General features: G+C 41.3%; 1 long non-coding RNA gene across 1 annotated transcript in view; it reads left to right on the top strand.

Moving 5' to 3' along the window:
* Positions 1–20,821, top strand: part of LOC120468696 (uncharacterized) — a 175,814-nt gene that overhangs the window by 113,860 nt on the left and 41,133 nt on the right. The window contains exon 12 of the long non-coding RNA XR_005620268.2: positions 9,287–9,369. This is a non-coding gene — a long non-coding RNA (uncharacterized LOC120468696). The remainder of the gene's footprint in view (positions 1–9,286; positions 9,370–20,821) is intronic.

Raw genomic sequence — 20,821 nt, 5'->3', positions numbered from 1 at the left:
TCCACTGTCAGCCCGGCTGCTATGAACACGCTTCGCTCAGAAATAGCCAAGCTGCTGCAGAAAGGCGCAATAGAGAGAGTCCCGCCATCTATGACCGAGTCGGGGTTCTACGGCCGTTACTTTCTGGTTCCCAAGAAAGACGGCGGCCTCAGGCCGATCTTAGATCTCAGGGCTTTGAACAAAGCGCTCATGAAGAGACCGTTCAAAATGCTCACAGTCAAGAAACTCCTCGCGCACGTCCGCCAGGGGGACTGGTTCATCTCTCTAGACCTGAAAGACGCCTATTTTCAGATCCAGATAAACCCTCATCACAGGCCATTCCTACGTTTCGCCTTCGAGGGTCAGGTTTCCCAATATGCCGTTCTCCCGTTCGGCCTATCCCTAGCACCCCGTACGTTCACGAAGTGCATGGATACAGCGCTCGCTCCCCTGCGGAGTCAGGGGCTGCGCATTCTAAACTATCTGGACGACTGGCTGATTCTAGCAGATTCCCAGACGGAGCTTCTGTCGCACCGCGCAGTTCTCCTCAACCATCTGAAAGCGCTGGGACTCTCTGTCAACTGGACAAAGAGCTCTCTCCAGCCCAGTCAAACTATTTCATTCCTTGGAATAGATTTGAACTCTATCACAATGACGGCTCGCTTATCCACACAGCGCGCGCGCCGTGTTCAGCGTCTAGCCGCCTCTTTTCGGATGGGTACCCACACATCCCTGAAATCTTTTCAGAGGATGCTGGGTTATATGGCCTCAGCCTCCGCTGTGCTACAGCTGGGTCTTCTGCACATGCACCCCCTTCAACTCTGGTTAAAGAGCCGCGTATCCCACCGCGAGTGGACTACGGGCCGCCAGATTATCAAGATTACTCAGACATGTATCTCTACACTGCAGCCATGGTCAGTAATCGAGTGGTTTCAGAGGGGCGTTACCATGGGAACCTTTTCTCGCCGAAAAGTCATCTTGACAGACGCATCCAACATCCTGGTCGAGCCAGGAGAGTTCCCTACACATAAACTGTCTGGAAATGATCGCGGTCGAGAACGCGCTGCTGTTTTTCCTCCCGCGCATACACGGTCAACACGTCATGATTCGCTCAGACAATACGGCCGTGGTATCTTACATCAACCGTCAGGGCGGGGTCAGATCCAAGAATCTCTTTCATCTGACGCGCCGCATCCTATTGTGGTCCCAGAGTCACCTGCTTTCGCTCAGAGCGACACACGTACCGGGCCATCTGAACGACGGCCCAGACATGCTGTCCAGGAACCTTGTCTCCCCCGGAGAATGGTCCCTGCACACTCAAACAGTCCAAACATTGTGGCGCCTATTCGGCAGAGCGGAGATAGATCTTTTCGCGTCAGAATAGAACGCTCACTGCCCGATATTCTTTTCAAAGAGCGAGGATGCGTTAGCCCAGGATTGGCCCCGCCGCCCGCTCTATGCTTTTCCCCCGATTTCTCTGCTACCGCAGGTCATTCAGAGAATCAGGGACTCACGCCACTCGGTGCTCCTCATAGCCCCGCGCTGGGAGAATCAGATTTGGTTCCCGGAGCTTACGCAGCTGTCACAGACAGCCCCGTGGCCCATTCCAATCAGAGCAGATCTCCTCACGCAAGCCCGTGGCTCGATCTGGCATCCCCATTCACAGCGCTGGGCGCTTCATGCATGGGTGACCAACGACTACGCGTCGAATTGCCAGAAGGGGTTCTGAACACGATCAAACACGCCAGAGCGGAATCTACCAGAAAGCTCTATGCTGCTAAATGGTCTGTGTTCTCTAGATGGTGCATCGACATAAATTTGGACCCACGGACGTGTGAGGTTTCGTCTTTGCTCGTGTTCCTTCAGGAGATGCTTGATAAGGGCAGGTCCCCATCCACTCTAAAGGTTTACGTGGCAGCCGTCGCGGCGTTCGTTGAACCCCGGCGCGCCCAGTCTTTGGGCAAAGACGAGCTAATCATCCGCTTCCTCAGGGGAGCCAGAAGGATGAACCCCCCTCGCCCCCCCACGGTGCCGGTCTGGGATCTTTCTATAGTCCTAGAAGCTTTAAAAGCCCCACCGTTCGAACCACTCGAGTCCGTGGAACTAAAATACCTCTCGCTAAAAACCGTTTTTCTGACTGCACTCGCCTCAGTAAAAAGTGTGGGGGACATTCACGCGCTGTCTTCAAGCGCCGCGTGCCTTGAGTTTGGACCTAATGACTCCATCGTCATTCTGAAACCTAGACACGGTTATGTTCCGAAAGCGATTGGTACCCCCTTCAGGGCGCAAGTGATCTCTCTATCGGCGCTGCCTGCATCCGATAGCGAACGTGACGCTGATCGCCTCTGCCCGGTTCGGGCTATCAGAGTGTACACTACACGCGTTGCTGCGTTCAGACGCTCGGAGCAGCTGTTTGTGTCGTTCGGTGGCCGCACCAAGCCGAGGTTACGTTAGGTAACCGATTCGTTTTCTAAGAACCAATGAGGATCATTCTCGCGTTACGCAGCACGTTTGAGCTTCTGTAAGAACCAATGAGGTTCATTTTCGTGTTACGCAGCACGTTTGAGCTTCTGCAAGAACCAATGAAGTTCATTCTCGTGTTACGCAGCACGTTTGAGCTTCTGTAAGAACCAATGAGGTTCATTCTCATGTTACGCAGCACGTTTGAGCTTCTGCAAGAACCAATGAGGTTCATTCTTGTGTTACGCAGCACGTTTGAGCTTCTGTAAGAACCAATGAGGTTCATTCTTGCGTTACGCAGCACGTTTGAGCTTCTGCAAGAACCAATGAAGTTCATTCTCATGTTACGCAGCACGTTTGAGCTTCTGCAAGAACCAATGAGGTTCATTCTTGTGTTACGCAGCACGTTTGAGCTTCTGTAAGAACCAATGAGGTTCATTCTTGCGTTACGCAGCACATTTGAGCTTCTGCAAGAACCAATGAAGTTCATTCTCATGTTACGCAGCACGTTTGAGCTTCTGCAAGAACCAATGAGGTTCATTCTTGTGTTACGCAGCACGTTTGAGCTTCTGTAAGAACCAATGAGGTTCATTCTTGCGTTACGCAGCACATTTGAGCTTCTGCAAGAACCAATGAGGTTCATTCTTGTGTTACGCAGCACGTTTGAGCTTCTGTAAGAACCAATGAGGATCATTCTCGTGTGACGCAGCACGTTTGAGCTTCTGCAAGAACCAATGAGGTTCGTTCTTGTTACGCAGCACGTTTGAGCTTCTGCAAGAACCAATGAGGATCATTCTCGCATTACGCAGCATGTTTGAGCTTCTGTAAGAACCAATGAGGTTCATTCTCATGTTACGCTGCACGTTTGAGCTTCTGCAAGAACCAATGAGGTTCGTTCTCATGTTACGCAGCACGTTTGAGCTTCTGCAAGAACCAATGAGGTTCATTCTCGTGTTACGCAGCACGTTTGAGCTTCTGTAAGAACCAATGAGGTTCATTCTTGCGTTACGCAGCACGTTTGAGCTTCTGCAAGAACCAATGAAGTTCATTCTCATGTTACGCAGCACGTTTGAGCTTCTGCAAGAACCAATGAGGTTCATTCTTGTGTTACGCAGCACGTTTGAGCTTCTGTAAGAACCAATGAGGTTCATTCTTGCGTTACGCAGCACGTTTGAGCTTCTGCAAGAACCAATGAAGTTCATTCTCATGTTACGCAGCACGTTTGAGCTTCTGCAAGAACCAATGAGGTTCATTCTTGTGTTACGCAGCACGTTTGAGCTTCTGTAAGAACCAATGAGGTTCATTCTTGCGTTACGCAGCACATTTGAGCTTCTGCAAGAACCAATGAGGTTCATTCTTGTGTTACGCAGCACGTTTGAGCTTCTGTAAGAACCAATGAGGATCATTCTCGTGTGACGCAGCACGTTTGAGCTTCTGCAAGAACCAATGAGGTTCGTTCTTGTTACGCAGCACGTTTGAGCTTCTGCAAGAACCAATGAGGATCATTCTCGCATTACGCAGCATGTTTGAGCTTCTGTAAGAACCAATGAGGTTCATTCTCATGTTACGCTGCACGTTTGAGCTTCTGCAAGAACCAATGAGGTTCGTTCTCATGTTACGCAGCACGTTTGAGCTTCTGCAAGAACCAATGAGGTTCATTCTCGTGTTACGCAGCACGTTTGAGCTTCTGTAAGAACCAATGAGGTTCGTTCTCATGTTACGCAGCACGTTTGAGCTTCTGCAAGAACCAATGAGGTGCATTCTCATGTTACGCAGCACGTTTGAGCTTCTGCAAGAACCAATGAGGTTCATTCTTGTGTTACGCAGCACGTTTGAGCTTCTGTAAGAACCAATGAGGATCATTCTCGCATTACGCAGCACGTTTGAGCTTCTGCAAGAACCAATGAGGTTCATTCTCGTGTTACGCAGCACGTTTGAGCTTCTGTAAGAACCAATGAGGTTCGTTCTCATGTTACGCAGCACGTTTGAGCTTCTGCAAGAACCAATGAAGTTCATTCTCGTGTTACGCAGCACGTTTGAGCTTCTGCAAGAACCAATGAGGTTCATTCTCGTGTTACGCAGCACGTTTGAGCTTCTGCAAGAACCAATGAGGATCATTCTCGTGTTACGCAGCACGTTTGAGCTTCTGTAAGAACCAATGAGGTTCATTCTCGTGTTACACATCATGTTTGAGCTTGTGTAAGAACCAACGAGGATCATTCTCGCATTACGCAGCACGTTTGAGCTTCTGCAAGAATCAATAAGGTTCATTCTTGTGTTACGCAGCAAGTTTGAGCTTCAGCAAGAACCAATGAGGTTCATTCTCGCATTACGCAGCACGTTTGAGCTTCTGCAAGAACCAATGAGGTTCATTCTCGTGTTACGCAGCACGTTTGAGCTTCTGTAAGAACCAATGAGGTTCGTTCTCATGTTACGCAGCACGTTTGAGCTTCTGCAAGAACCAATGAGGTGCATTCTCATGTTACGCAGCACGTTTGAGCTTCTGCAAGAACCAATGAGGTTCATTCTTGTGTTACGCAGCACGTTTGAGCTTCTGTAAGAACCAATGAGGATCATTCTCGCATTACGCAGCACGTTTGAGCTTCTGCAAGAACCAATGAGGTTCATTCTCGTGTTACGCAGCACGTTTGAGCTTCTGTAAGAACCAATGAGGTTCGTTCTCATGTTACGCAGCACGTTTGAGCTTCTGCAAGAACCAATGAAGTTCATTCTCGTGTTACGCAGCACGTTTGAGCTTCTGCAAGAACCAATGAGGTTCATTCTCGTGTTACGCAGCACGTTTGAGCTTCTGCAAGAACCAATGAGGATCATTCTCGTGTTACGCAGCACGTTTGAGCTTCTGTAAGAACCAATGAGGTTCATTCTCGTGTTACACATCATGTTTGAGCTTGTGTAAGAACCAACGAGGATCATTCTCGCATTACGCAGCACGTTTGAGCTTCTGCAAGAATCAATAAGGTTCATTCTTGTGTTACGCAGCAAGTTTGAGCTTCAGCAAGAACCAATGAGGTTCATTCTCGCATTACGCAGCACGTTTGAGCTTCAGCAAGAACCAATGAGGTTCATTCTCGCATTACGCAGCACATTTGAGCTTCTTTAAAAACCAATGAGGTTCATTCTTGTGTTACGCAGCACGTTTGAGCTTCTGCAAGAACCAATGAGGTTCATTCTCGGATTACGCAGCACGTTTGAGCTTCTGCAAGAACCAATGAGGTTCATTCTCGCATTACGCAGCACATTTGAGCTTCTGTAAAAACACATGAGAACGAACCTCATTGTACGCAGCATGTTTGAGCTTCTGCAAGAACCAATGAAGTTCATTCTCGTGTTACGCAGCACTTTTGAGCTTCTGCAAGAACCAATGAGGTTCATTCTTGTGTTACGCAGCACGTTTGAGCTTCTACGAGAACCAATGAGGTTCATTCTCGCATTACGCAGCACGTTTGAGCTTCTGCAAGAACCAATGAGGTTCATTCTCGCATTACGCAGCACATTTGAGCTTCAGCAAGAAGCAATGAGGTTCGTTCTCATGTTACGCAGCACATTTGAGCTTCAGCAAGAACCAATGAGGTTCATTCTCGTGTTACGCAGCACGTTTGAGCTTCTGCAAGAACCAATGAGGTTCATTCTCGTGAACGAATGTCTTACGGGGTTGGAACGACAGTTAATCATGATTTCATTTTTATCTTTTTAAGGTAACAATTGTAGGTTAGACTGTGATTCATGATCATCAGCCTTATATGATCAGAAATACATAATAATAAAAAAAATTAAAGATCTGTGCTAAGTTTCATTGGTGTAGCGTGAAAGCATTAGGAAGAAGCAGTCTATTAGAGTTTTGCATGTCAGATTATGCAAATTAATACAAATTACCCACTAACTTGGAAAAACGTAAAATATAATACGGTAACTTTATTTTGATGGTACCTTTTGAACATTTCGTTGACTGTAGGTAACTTTGCAACTACATGTTCACTAACTTTCATTATAGAGTATAAGTTTGCTTAATATCTGCCAACTCTTTAGCTCTCTGTCTGGTCCTCAACAGACATTCCCCTGACTATAAGTAACTTTGCAATTGCTTGTCAACTTATTCTAACCCTACCAGTCTTCTAAGAGTTAGACAAGTAAATGCAACGATACTTAGTCAACAAAATGTGTTTAAAGGGACCATCAAAATAAAGTGAAACCTATATTTGTAATGCTGTCAGATGCTCGACTCTGAGGGTGTTACAGTCATCCGTTGTACACTATAACGTCAACCTGATGCTCATCACACACAACTTGCAATGACATGGATATTACTGTACAGATGAATGGTGCAGCAAGACCGTGAGAGAGAAAACGTGTTACGGGGATTCCGACAAAAACTGATCCATTTTTATTTAGGCAGGGTAACTCTTCTACAAGTCTTCAGAGGGGAAACTTTACATGTGCATCTGTCTTCTAATGCCAGACCACAGAGAGTACAGAATGACGCAGAGAGAAGTATTTTTAGGTTATGTATGAATTTCAACCAGATCCATCTGGAGGTTGATCAGACTCATAAGTCAATTGATGTTTCAGCAAACTCGAAAAGGAGATTAGATACAAGCAAGCCTGAAGATATACAGTGGCCTCATAATTTCATCATCATTTTGTTATATCGCTCAAAATGTATAGTTTCTAGTTGTCAAAATGTTTGTGGAACATTTATTGTTATCTAACAGAATAAAATTCATACATTAAGTGAGTACGTTTTTGGCTTTTCCTGATGTGCCAGAGTTCAGATTAGGGTCTGATGCATTGAGCTTTGGTGCACATATGGGCTTTTCAGGTTCGAATCCAGCTTGCAACATGTCCTAATCTCATTCATCTTCACTCTCCTGCCCATGAAATTTTATGTATTCTACAAACACTCAAAAAAAAATGAACTAGGGAGGTTGTGCACTTTACATAATATATTTTTATATAGTTTAGGCTACTTATAATAATTGTGTTTTTTGACTTTAAGTGTTTTTTTTTTATTAAGGTCTATGTAATTGTGTCTCAACTTAACAGTACAAAATCCTAATGTGTTGTCTAAACACAAACCATTTATGTTAAGTAAAAAAATGTGTACATCCAGAGGGTGGCAGTATAGTGCGAGCCGACTGCCATTTTGCCCGAACTTAATTTTATTGTGTTCAATCTGCTTAAATCTACGAACAACTTAAGTTGACTTAATCCGTTTGTGTTGGATTACATGATTGATTTGTGTTGCCTTAACTGAAACTGGGCAGTGCTTTTAGTTCCCAGCATGCTTTGCATATGGTTGAATTAAGAGAGAATTAATGTTAAAATTAAGTGTTATTTTATGTGTTTTTTTTTTTTTGAGAAATTTTGAAAAGGGGAAGACTTGTGTAATAGTGTTTAATTTTAAATTACATTGGAATTATTAAACCATTTAAATTACAGTGGGTTACCATTGTGGAGATGAGTGGAGCATTTTGTTAGCCTGTCGAATTATTTCATTATTTTTTATTGCTTTGAATGAAGGAGCATGTAAATCTTAGCATTCAAGATGTTAATATGTGCTTCTGCTAGCAAATAGCTAGCTAAAGTCTATCAATTTAATTAAATGTCACTGAATCAAATGATATATAAATGGATGAATGAATATAATAAAATGCCTTTGATTTCATAATTCTATTATGTCGAAGTTACATGAACAAATTATGTTTGTTTAACGTAATCTAGTTATGTGGAACCTGTTGACAAATTAAAATTAATTAAAGCCAACATATAATTTTTTTGAGTGTAGTAATGACCAACAGAAATCTTTGCTTGAGCGTTCTCCAAAATTTCACTAGTGTGAAAGCGCCTTATTAATCATGTCAAATTTCTTCATTTGGCGATGTTCAGTGACATCAAAAAGTCTTGAGAGCTTTGGTTTCCTACTGGATGATTATTAATTTGTATGATTGTATGTTGTGTCTTTTCTGAGAGAAACATCCACAACGGTGCTTCCAGGGTTGTATTTCAACACATGTTTCAAACAGTAATTTTGTAACCTTGAAGTTGCGTCCAAGTCAAGAAACCCATTTAAGAAGTTTTTGACGACAGCTGTCAAGTGGAACAGTGTTCATCTTACCTTTTAAAACGTTTCACTTCAGTTGCTTTATAGAATGTAGGTGGTAATGGACCGACTGTGTGATTACCCTCTAATTTATGTCATGGATGTAGGTTTGAGTACCAAGAAGTCCTTCTGAATGGACATTTCACTCATTGTGAATACACTACACCATTAGCATGACAAGCTCAAATTGCTTTCTCCTGTTAGGGCTGTCTGCAACCATCTCCCGTCTTTTAGAACAGATTATGTTCGTTCATTTAAACAGACGGCTCAGGTTGCCTCTTAAGTACTGAATCTCAAAGTTGCATGTCTATCCATGTTGTTTTCCTCTGAATTTCAAGAAAAGTGGGGGATTGAATTCATTTCTGAATTGAAAGGAAATGAAAACCATTTAGTCATTTCTTTTTCAAGCCGTCCCTCGTACAAACACATCCCAACCCATCTCATTACCACCACCCCAATTTATTCAGTTCATTTTAAATTCAAGCTTGCTGAGCAAACAAGAAGTAATTGAGAGAGGACGAACAAACGTAGAATGAAATGTATCAATTTGAGAAGTGACGATAAAAGTGGAGACTGCAACATGTAGCAACTTGCGGCAGTAAATCCCATTTTAATTTCCTTTTTTAGTTTGTGTTTTGTGGTTATCACTTCCATTTTGCTCATGGCTGGGATGTTTACGCTGTATCCTTTATTCCCTCATGGCTGTCTTTGCTGTCTTTTGATATACAGATCTCTCTGAAGAAAAAGAGCCTTTCTATGCCACTGCTGACTTACAACAAAGAGTTGGAGCTATCAAGGAAGAAGGTTGAAAGGTAGAGTTTTTTTTTTTTTTTTTGTGGAAAGCAAAACAATCTATTGATTCCCTCTTCAATACCTTATTTAAACAGTATAAATGCACTTATCTCGAAGAAGTTTCTATGCACAAGTAATTGTAAACAAACTTCTCACCAATGAATAAAGTCTCACTAGAGCATATGCTGTTGTGCGTCAGATACTGTATCAACATATGTTGCTATGGTTTTTTACAGCTCTTTTCCAAAACCTAGATTTCTAAAGAAGCATTGACATAAAGACTGTTCTGAAAGGTAGTCTTCTTCTTCTTCTAATATATCTTGTTTAGCCTAGATACTTTGTTTTTCTTGGCAATCGGAGAGGGAAAAATAATCCAAGATGGCCTAATTTGAAAAAAAAAAAAGTCATTTGACCCAATGCGTGTTTGTTATGTATTATATGCTTGTTAGCTTAGCAACATGCTAACGCCGAACTAAGTGGAGTCTCCCATGCAGATTACTATTTGTGTGTTTTGTGAAGTTACCCACAGTATTCAGAGCGCTCCAAATTTGTAACTTATGAGGTTCTATAATATTAGGATGATGCTTTAGGTCCACAATGACACTGATTTAAGCGCTAGTTCGCTGTACTGTTGGTTGCTAATAGGCGTTTCTACTACTGGGTGCCTTAAAGGAGTAGTTCACTTTAAAGAAAAGAAAAAAAAAAACTTTTGCTGATTTACTCAACCCCATGTCATCCAAGATGTCCATGTCTTTCTTTCTTCAGTCAAAAAAAAATATGAAGGTTTTTGATGAAAACATTCCAGGATTTTTCTCCTTATAATGGACTTCAATGGGAACCAAACGGTTCAAGGTCCAAAAGACAGTTTCAGTGCAAACTGTTCAAAGGGCTTTAAACGATTCCAAACGATGAATAAGGGTCTTATCAAGCGAAACTTTTTTCGTGCTATTTGGTTCATTCAACGAGTTGACTCTGGAAAAGATTCGTTCATTTTGATGAACGAGTTCGAACAGGAAAGTCACGAAAACTTAAAATTTTTTATTTTTTATTTTTTTAATGAGCAATTGTTTCGACAATGAATGAGGGTTTTGACAATGAATAAGGGTTTTGATAAGACCCTTATTCATCGCCTGGAATCGTTTAAAGCCCTTTGAACAGTTTGCAGTTTGCACTGAAACTCTCATTTGGACCTTGAACCGTTTGGTTCCCATTGAAGTCCATTATATGGAGAAAAATCCTGGAATGCTTACATCAAAAACCTTAATTAAAAGTGAACTACTCCTTTAACATGGTAACTGGAAAATCCAGATAAAAAAAAAATAACTTTTGAAAATCTGATTAGATTTAAGTTAGCCTACATTTGGAAATTGAATACTTAGGGTGAGGAGTTTGTTCAAATTCATAACCGTAGGCCTACTTGAGTAATACCGATACCCTAATAAAATATTAGTAATTTTCAAATTACCAATATTTCTTTCATATCTCTATGTATGAACAGTTGTGCTTGTGAAGATAGCTTTAGCAAACACCACTAATAAATAATTATTCTGCATTTATTTATTTTGCATAACCTGTAGGCCGTTTACGATGGTACATATGACTCATCTGATCAGATTTTAAAGTCACAACTGTGCTTTTTATCAATAATACATCATTCAAGGGAAGTATCTGAGGACATTTAGGCAATACTGCAGGGGTGATATTAGTGGATAACACAGAATGGTACAGTGGAACAGGCAGGAGATGAATAATAGATCATCAGTTGGGATGTTTTCAGCTACAGTACATTGATCAGTTACTCAGGCCAGCATGTTGCTGTATGTAAAGTCAGCTGAAGTGTTTGTAAGTGTGAAAGTGCTGACTGCTAACTGTTGCCATAGTCACCCGTAAATGTGGGCGGAAAAGGGGAATGTTGTTTTGCAATCCAGAGATCCTCTTATTTACAGACAGGTCACACCAGCACTTTCCAGATAATGGCTACGTGACAAATGCTGTGATAGTTGAACTGTAGAGTGTGGCGTACATGTGTAAATGTTACAGCCTTTATTTATAGAAGCAAGGATCATGAGGTCTTATGTAATGCAATTAAAATAACCCCATATGCCAAAATGCTCATATCATGATTGTAGCTGTGTTATTTTGTAGCTTTTTTCAATAGTTACATACACTCACCACATCCCAAAGATGCTCTATTGAGTTGAGATCTGGCCATTTTAGTACAGTGAACTCATTGTCATGTTCAAGAAACCAATTTGAAATGATTCGAGCTTTGTGACATGGTGCATTATCCTGCTGGAAGTAGCCATCAGAGGATGGGGACATGGTGGCCATAAAGGGATGGACATGGTCACAAAACAAAGCTCAGGTAGGCCGTTCATTTAAGTGATGCCCAATTGGCACTAAGGGGCCTGAAGTGTGCCAAGAAAACATCCCCCACACCATTACACCACCACCACCAGCCTGCACAGTGGTAACAAGGCATTTGTATGTTGTTTGTTCTTAGTAGTTTATTGCTACAGCAGCTGCCTAGATGGAAACTTATAACTGTTCCAAAAAACTGTTGTCCGGACCTCCGCTGGGAAGGAAATATAGAGACCGGACCTTTTCAATTGAATACCCCTGATCTAATGGATGAACTTAATTGGATTTATTGAATTACGCGCTGTCAATCATTGTAAAACTTGACTGTTTCATGGACAATGCCAAGTTTGAATATGTCGCTTTTGTTATTTAGTTAAAATTATAAGACTGGTTTTCCTAATGAGACAGAAACTGAGATCAAACACCAATAAAACTCACTAATCTAGATAGAAAATCTCAAAGAAAGAGTTTAGGACACCGCCTTGCCCAAATGTCTCTCCTTGCTTATCAATTCTTACCCTCTTCCTACTCCCTGATTCAAGTCACTGAAGGTTCACTAAGATCGTCAATATAAAAACATGAATTATCTTGTGAATCGATTTGTTTTTTCCCTCTCATGTTTGGTATCATTTTAAATGTCTCAGTCCGAATGGGAAAATGGTCTCAATATCACAGCGTTTTTTTATACTGTATTATGGGAAAGATTGAAAACTTTTGGGTGGTGTGTCTTCAAGATATCTGATAATCCAACCCGATCCCATTGCAATTCGTACGAATTTTACAAGGTGGCTAATTTATCAAAATTCATACGACCTAGATTTTTGCTAAACGGTTCAACGACGCGAGATACATGCACACACATACATTGAGAGGGCAGTAAGGCAACAAGTCGGCTGGCTAGGCTTTCGGACGGCACCCGTGTATAAATATCTAGTTGCTAATGTGTTCTGAGTGCTTGTTAGCATTGCTAGCTCACTTAGCTTTAGTGGTTTTTCAAAATGGTTAATTACATTTTTCGAGACCTCAGCAAATTGAGAACTCAATCTCAAGTTCTTTGTAGAAAGCCTCTTAAACAGACATGGGAATGTACCCTCAAAATATTGACGTTTCTTATCCTATCTTTCAGACTTTTAGCTTATCTTGTCATGCAGTCCTCCAGGTACTGCTCTGCAGGGGGCATCACGACTTCAGTGTAAATCTAACCTCTCATGCGTCAGCCTGGAGCTGAGCGGATTTCATTTGTTAGAAGTCTGACTTGAAGACCCTTTGGTCCTTCTCCTCCTACACAAGACTCGTGATTCATTCTCTGAGCCTGAGACGACCATCACGAAATCCCTTCCGTCGGCACCTGGCTTGATTTTAATTCACAGGCGCTTACGATTTGGTGGGCTATTACGCTTCAACAGAATGAATTTGTAAAATTCCAGTTCAGTAAGACCAGGGCTGTCTTCAAGGGGAGCCTGTGTGAACTTTCACAGTGTGAAATGAAATTTTCTTTCAGAAATGATGGGAAAAGTCAAGAATAACCCGAGTATCATCTCACTTACAGGCTTTGCATACCTTTTCTTTGCATGTCACACTGTCTTTTATTAAACAATGCAGCATGTTCTTTACATGCCAATCCTCTCTATCCTTCTTTGACTCTAGGGTTTCATCAATTCTAGTCATGTCCGGCGCATTTCTTTGGTCAGTGCATTGAGAGGTATATGTAATGGCATATTGACACGTCACACGCTTGCACCCTCATCTTTTATTTAACTTCCCGCTCTTGGTGGTGTGAAGGGAGAATTTATAGGCAGCTGCAAAGGGCCCAAACCTACTATAAACCTGTCACACGTTGAGCTTTCATGCAGTCACAAATTTTACTATGGCCCTTATTATTCTGACGTTCTCTTTCGGGCTCTGTTTTGAACACCGCTTTTCATATAAATAGTTTTTTGGTTATAGGCAGACAAATGAAGGCACAAGGTCACAGAGAATTATTGCTCATGATAAAGAAAGGAGATCTTTTTTTTTTTTTTTTTTTTTTTTTTGCAGATTGAGATTCCACAGAGTAACCAAAGCATGATTCTTTTGCAAAACTTAACTGTTATAGTCAAAAGTAAAAATCTCTCTAACAGGTAGTTTTGTTATATTTCCCAATTTATATATTTAGTGTGTGTTTAATGGACGTTTATATGTCCGACTGCCGGTGTTGGGAAAGTTACTTTTAAAAAGTTATTAGTTATAGTTACTAGTTACTTTTCACAAAAAGTAACTGCGTTAGTAACTGAGTTACATTATTACATAAGTAACTAATTACCTGGAAAAGTAATAATTGTGTTCCTTAAAAAAAAAAAAGTTTAAATAGGTGAAATAGCTTGGATACCCCCAATATCAAATATGTTAAATTTGTTAAAAAGACAGTAAAAAAAATATTATAAAACATTGTACACCAATCTACACTATTTTAATGTTGCTGTGGGACAATGTGAGAGAAAACTATTAACTTAACTATTAAAATAGTATCATTACTATAATGATTAATGGCTATAAGGATTTTATTTATAAACAGTTATGCTCGGACACACTCGGTCTCTCTTGCGCACTATTGAGCGTGTTCGCTTCGCTTTTGTCCAGTCCGGCGCCTCATAAACACACGGACACACACACACACACCAGAGGAAAAACTTTGCAAGTCCTATGGAGGAGAAGAGAGAGCCGGGATGAAAACCGCTTCTGTGAGCTCAATTATAGTAACGGCATATTTTATTGTCAGTAACGGCAACCGCGTTGTAACGGAGGAAACAGTAATTAGTTTGATTACTTGTTACTGAAAAAAATAACGGCGTTATTCCCATCACTGGCGACTGCCCTTTTTAGTCATTGACCTTCTTTCGACATTAACTCCACCTCTTCCCTTTTAGGGGCGGGAACTTTTTTTATACGTTTTGCCACGACAACGCTGTTTTGGGGACCTGAAAATGCAGGTTTCAAAGTGTACGTTTTTGAGAACTTAATAGTCTCTGTGTAAACTACAAAAACGTGAATTTGTGAAAATGGTGACGTCATGCGCATGCGTATTATGTGTTCAGTCTATAGGCGCGTGACATCGCCATCTACTGGCATGGCATGAATAATACTGTGTTTTTAATTGTTTTAATGGATCCATATGAATGGGATCATTTGTTGTCTGTACGTGAAAACCTTTTTTTTTCCATTTAAAATCTAACTTTATCTTTGTTTTAAGCCATTTTGCATATATATTGGACATGCTGCATAATATCACCTTTTTTGTTCCACACAAGAAAGCAAGTCATATGGGTTTGGAACAACATGAGGATCAGAAAGTTATGCCAGTTTGCAAATGCAGTCAAACACTAAACTACCTTCCAAAATAAACCTGCGGTGGTGCAAATCTTGCATTTTCACAGCATTTTTTTTTTTTCAAAACCTAATTGACAAACAAAAGCCCAAAGGATTAAGCATATGCTCAAGTGTGAAAATTTATCGTATTCATTAGGAAGGTGTCACTTTAATTACCGGTGAGGTGAAACACTGAAAGCCATGGCTGTGCTGTAATAAGTAACGGCTGAAGGGCGTTGTTTGGCATGAGTAACCCCTTCAGCCATCACTTATTCCGATACAGCACTTGCCTCGAGTACCTTATTGCTTTCATAAAACAGTTACCGCACAATAAAAATAAACTAAAAAAGATGATGTATTAGTGCAACTTTCATGAAGTAAAATCACTAAAAGCATTCCTTCCGCTAGAAAGAAAAATAGTCCCTGACCATATGCATGTGAATATGCATGAAAGCTCAAATAAACACAACATAGGAACTGCAGTGTTGTGCAGTGATAAACAGAACCATTGGGTGAAGAGGTCATAACCGTGTTTTATCATAAATAAAGCACAGCTATTGACCAATCAGAATCAAGGATTGGAACTAACCGTTTTATAATGGGCCTATCATTCACCCCACCGTCTTTCAATATTTAGTAAACACACTCTGTTTCCAGTCAGAGCATTTAAACATCTCATGTTGGATTGTTAAAGGGAGACTCCACTTTTTTTGGAAATAGGCTCATTTTACCACTCCCCCAGAGTTAAACAGTTGGGCTTTACCGTTTTCAAATGTATTCAGACGATTTTCTGATATTTAGAAGAACATCAGTAACCAGACAGTTTCTGGTCTCATTGACTTCCATAGTATATTTTTTTTCCTACTATGGAAGTCAATGAGACCAGAATCTGTCTGGTTACTGACATTCTTCTAAATATCAGAAGATCGTCTGAATGGATTCGAAAACGCTAAAATCCAACTGTTTAACTCTGGAGGAGTTGTAAAATGAGCCTATTTCCAAAAAAAGTGGAGTATCCCTTTTTGAAATTAGCGTAATACAAGCTATTCTGGCATTGGGATGGAAGGATAGGATGGAATGGAATGAAAATCGGTTAAACTAATCGTCATATGCTGGAGATTTATAAACCAAGAGGTTTTTTGGGTTGCTTATGAAGATTTTTTCTTCCAAAAGATCCATTGCTTTCTCATTAGAAACTCAGATTGTTCAATTACAAGGTCCTTTTTCTGCTGACGTCTTTGATTTGAACTCAAATTTATTACAGGTGCTGATACAGACTTCTCATGAACGTGTCTGTTTTTGACAACCACTCTTATTGATGGCACATGAATTGGCTTCTCACAGCACACAAATCAAACAGTCTGACTTAAAATATTAACCGAGGTACCAATTACGCTTCGATCACTCTCAGATATTTTCTCCCATTGCTTCAAAGCCCCTGCGGTGCGAAGGATGATTGTTTCAATATTTAGTGAAAAGTTTTTTAGCGTGTCAGTGACTGCACCGTGGTGCATTCATTCACTTTCTTGCATAGGAATTGCAGTAGATGGATTTGCTTTTAACATTGGGACTATTTTCTGAGTGCATGGTAAGATAGCTGCATACTTTATGGCATATGTTGCCATAGTTACCCACTCATCTGACGAGAGGAAAACCTTCTGGGGAAATTCTTCCCGTATCAGGAAATGTAATGACTGTCACTCCATTTGGAAACATGGGCCAGACCTCAACATAAGAGATCAGTGTTTGCCTCTCATTTCCAATTTAGCACAGAGAAGCAGCTAGGAGAGAGATAAACCTAGATGAACCCAAAGCACTTACTCTGAGATGCTAATAGATTCGGGAATAGGAGGTTTAGTGAGGGCAAGAAAAAAGGATTAGGTTCCGATTTCCCTCCCTCACTCTGACCTAGTCTGAATCTCATATGGACAATGGACCATGATACAGAAATCCCAAGCTCCAATCTGTTTGGGTGGTTTTGCATCGTTTCCGGGAGTAAAAGTGTAGATGTTTTTCTCAGTATCCCAATGTTTACAAGGCATCAGGTTTCTACATCAAGCACTTCTGAGGAATACCTAGTCACTGGGTTATACAATACTGTGAAAAATACTAAAGTACAATCTGTGCTTACGTTTTAGGAAGGAAGGAACATACTGTGACAATGTGTTCCCAGAGGTCCAGTGATTTGTATTCTTTCTAATGGGTTTCCTGAGCTTGCAGGCCATTTAGGGAAATGGTGGCTTGGTGTCCTGACATCTAGGCTCATCGACTGCGACACGGGGTGCATTTCACTTCTCTTTTAGACGCTTAAAACTTCCCTAAGGGGAATATCCACTACTATTTTGAAGTGTGTTTCACTTCGTCAACTGGGTAAGGGAAGTTTATACGGACATACCCTCAATCCCTTGACGGTTTGTAACTGAGCTCTACAGAAGATTCCAAGAGATCAAAAGCCACCAGTAGTGGTCACTTGTGCAACATAAGCAATGATGCATATTCAAGTCAGTTAGAGAGGGAAGTGCATACAAAGCAAAGTACTGTATGCAGTTGTGATCACCGTTTCATGGGGTCAGTCCATTGGATTCCAGCTTGCTTTCTTCCTGGACCTGCAAGGGACACCTTGTGCTCGTCATTTGCCAGCGGCAGAGACGATGTTCCTTCGACTTTAGGTGCACCTTGTCTTCTTCTGCTAGATGTGCTTAGGGGCCTGAGCATGTTAGAGGGGGCCTTGTTTTCAGTTTCCTTTGGAAGTCTCTAGCCATATGTCCTGAGGCAATCCGAGACCTTATGGCAGGGGTTGCCAACTCTGCTCTTTGAGAGCTACCTTCCTGGGACTTCCTTCAGTTCCAACCCTTCCCCAACACACCTGCCTGTTATTGTCAAGTAATTCTGCTCACCTTGATTATGTGGTTCAGGTCTGTTTGATTAGGTCTTGAGCTAAACTACGCAAGATAGTAGTCCTCCAAGAGCAGGGGTGGCTACCCTTGCTCTAAGGCCACATTCCACGCCCCCAACTCATTCTGCATGTCTCCTTAATCAAGCCAAACCTGATTCAAGTCATCTTATTAGTAGAGACACCAATACCTGAAATGGGTGTGTCAGACAAAGAAGACATTGCTCTAAGGTATCGACACCACGATTCTGTCCTCTCAATATTTGAGGTAAGCTACAAGGTAAAATATTTCAGATTTAGCTGCCCCTAAGCATCATACTAAAATATGAACTCTTGAAGATTGGTTGTTGGCCACATGGCCCCTTCTAGAAGAAGCTGCAATGTCTCTTACAAGACTAACACTAACCTAAAGGAAAACTGGTTCTGGAACCGTGTTTCTGAAACTCCCACTCAAGAGACAATGATTTGCTATTACCTTATGCAAATTTCATATCTGTCCGGTGGAAGGAATGATTAATTGCTGTCTTACTTGAAGGGCCAATGAACAAAAGAAAACACAGAGGGATGGCGGACCACTCTGTTTCCTTATGTCAGGCTGAGATGAAAGGCTGAGATGTCCCTAATTGTCTGGAATATGCACACAGGAATAGATTTTAATACTTTATTGAGCTATGCATTACAGTTGCAGGGAATTATGGCTCCTATAATGAATTGTGCCTGAGAGTGTGTATTTCCATGAGCTTCCCAGAGCTCATTTGAACAGGATGAGGATTTGTCATATGCTGATTCAGAGATATCCCTCTCCATCTGTGGCTTAGTTTCACCTACACCATTCATGGAAAACTCAAGGGTTTTCCCCGAATAAGGGACTATCGCGCTTCTGGGTTTCATGGGCGGGATTTGTCAACTTTGTCCACTTCCGACGCAGTTCAACGATGGCTGAAGCGAAGGCTAGATGTCACTGCTCTGTTCCACTTTGTGAGTCTAACCAACAACTCCAACCCTACTTAAGTTTTCATGGATTCCCGACTGAATTGAGTAAGGAAGAAGTGGATTAAAGCGGATCGCTGGGATGAAGGTCCAACCTTCAAAATAAAACAAGGTAGCACGTTTGTTTGCAGCCGGCACTTTAGTGAATCAGCCTAATTTACCAGGGATGCCGTGTAAATGAACTTAGTGTAGTCCGTCATCAGTTCGCCAGCGAGATCGGAGATTCAACGGAAGAATCCGGAAATCACTGAATCCGGAAATACTACGCATCAGCTTGATAATTTCAGCCCCTATATATCACTAAACCTGGGCATGCCATGCCAGATGGGGTACGGTTAGACACTCAGGGTTTGGAGGGTGTCTGATTTTTGCAGGTTTTTACAAGGCTAGGCTTTTCATTATTGGAATAAAATCTTGTCCACATGGGCCCTGTCCCAAATGGCATCCTCAGCCCTTTCAGTCCTCTGAGTTTACACTTTACTGCAAGGACCGCTGGGAAATATTTCACTGTGAAGTCCCACACCAGTGCAGCCTCTGCAAATGAATGCATCAGGGTCTCATAGTGGCCGCGAAAGGGGTATTCTGGAGAACTAAATTGACAAGTGGGACACCCTATGACCTTGGAGTTCACAAAAGCATGTAAAGGCTGCTCCCATAGGCATTTAGATGAGCCAAAAAAAAGTTTATTCAAATAAGAGGACGGACTGTCTGACTGGCATTTAAAGCATTCAAGTTTGTTTAGGTTTCACATGGCATTTAGAGAGGCTTGAAATGTGAAACAGGTACATGGCTTTCTCACGGGTTTCTTGCCCTCTGGTACTGGTTATTTCTTCAAACCACCTTTGTGCGCAACTAATTGCCTCAAAACTGCCAAAGCTTTGATTCCACAGATCTCATAAATGTCTGTCAAATCCAGCAAATTAATACTACTTTTTTTTGGACTCAAACACTTGTATATTTAAAGTAGTAGTTCACTTTAACCTGTTAACCTTTAATCCCACTTTTGAAAAATCCCCAGAAATGACATACCCAAACTGAAACGCATACAATTTATGAACCCTTTGCACTAATTGCACAATTATGATCTCATATGATCTCATGGTTAAAAAAAAAAAAAAAAAAAAAAACTTTTGCTGATAATTTACTCACCCCCATGTCATCCAAGATGTCCATGTCTTTCTTTCTTCAGTCGAAAAGAAATTAACGTTTTTAATGAAAGCATTCCAGGATTTTCTCCATATAATGGACTTCAATGGGAACCAAATGGTTCAAGGTCCAAATGAGAGTTTCAGTGCAGCTTCAAAGGTCTTTAAACGTCACCAGATGATGAATAAGGGTCTTATCAAGCGAAACGATCGGTCATTTCAAGTTTTATAAGCACAAATGCTCGCCTTGCTCTGTTCTGTGATGAGCGTTCGTGACTCTCCCTGTTAACTCGTTCATCAAAATGTACAAATCTTTTTTCGAGTCATGGCTCGAAGGGTCCTAGATAAGACCCTTATTCTTCATCTGGTGTCGTTTAAAGCCCTTTGAAGCTGCACTGAAACTCTCATTTGGACTTTGAACCGTTTGGTTCCCAATGAAGTTCATTATATGGAGAAAATCCTCGAATGTTTTCATCAAAAAGTTTATTTTTAAAAGTGAACTACTCCTTTAACTTGCCAATGTATTTTCCAGTGTTCTATTATTGTGCCATCTGAATCGGGTGGGTGACCCCAGCATGTGACTTCACAATTTTATCCAAGTCAGTTGTTTTCAGTGATGTTTTCTCAAATAGAGGTTAGCATGTTGAACCGTACAATATGGTATTTTCTAGAGAGTTTAGTAGGAGAATTTCCTAAAATTCCTTCTACCATGTTGGCGTAACAGATTCTTTTCTTTTC

The sequence above is a fragment of the Pimephales promelas genome, chromosome 2, assembly GCF_988280905.1.
Source record: "Pimephales promelas chromosome 2, fPimPro1.hap1.1, whole genome shotgun sequence".
NCBI classification, from domain to species: Eukaryota; Metazoa; Chordata; class Actinopteri; order Cypriniformes; family Leuciscidae; genus Pimephales; species Pimephales promelas.
Note: the sequence above shows the minus strand (reverse complement) of the source record. Positions and strands in the feature narration are given on the sequence as shown.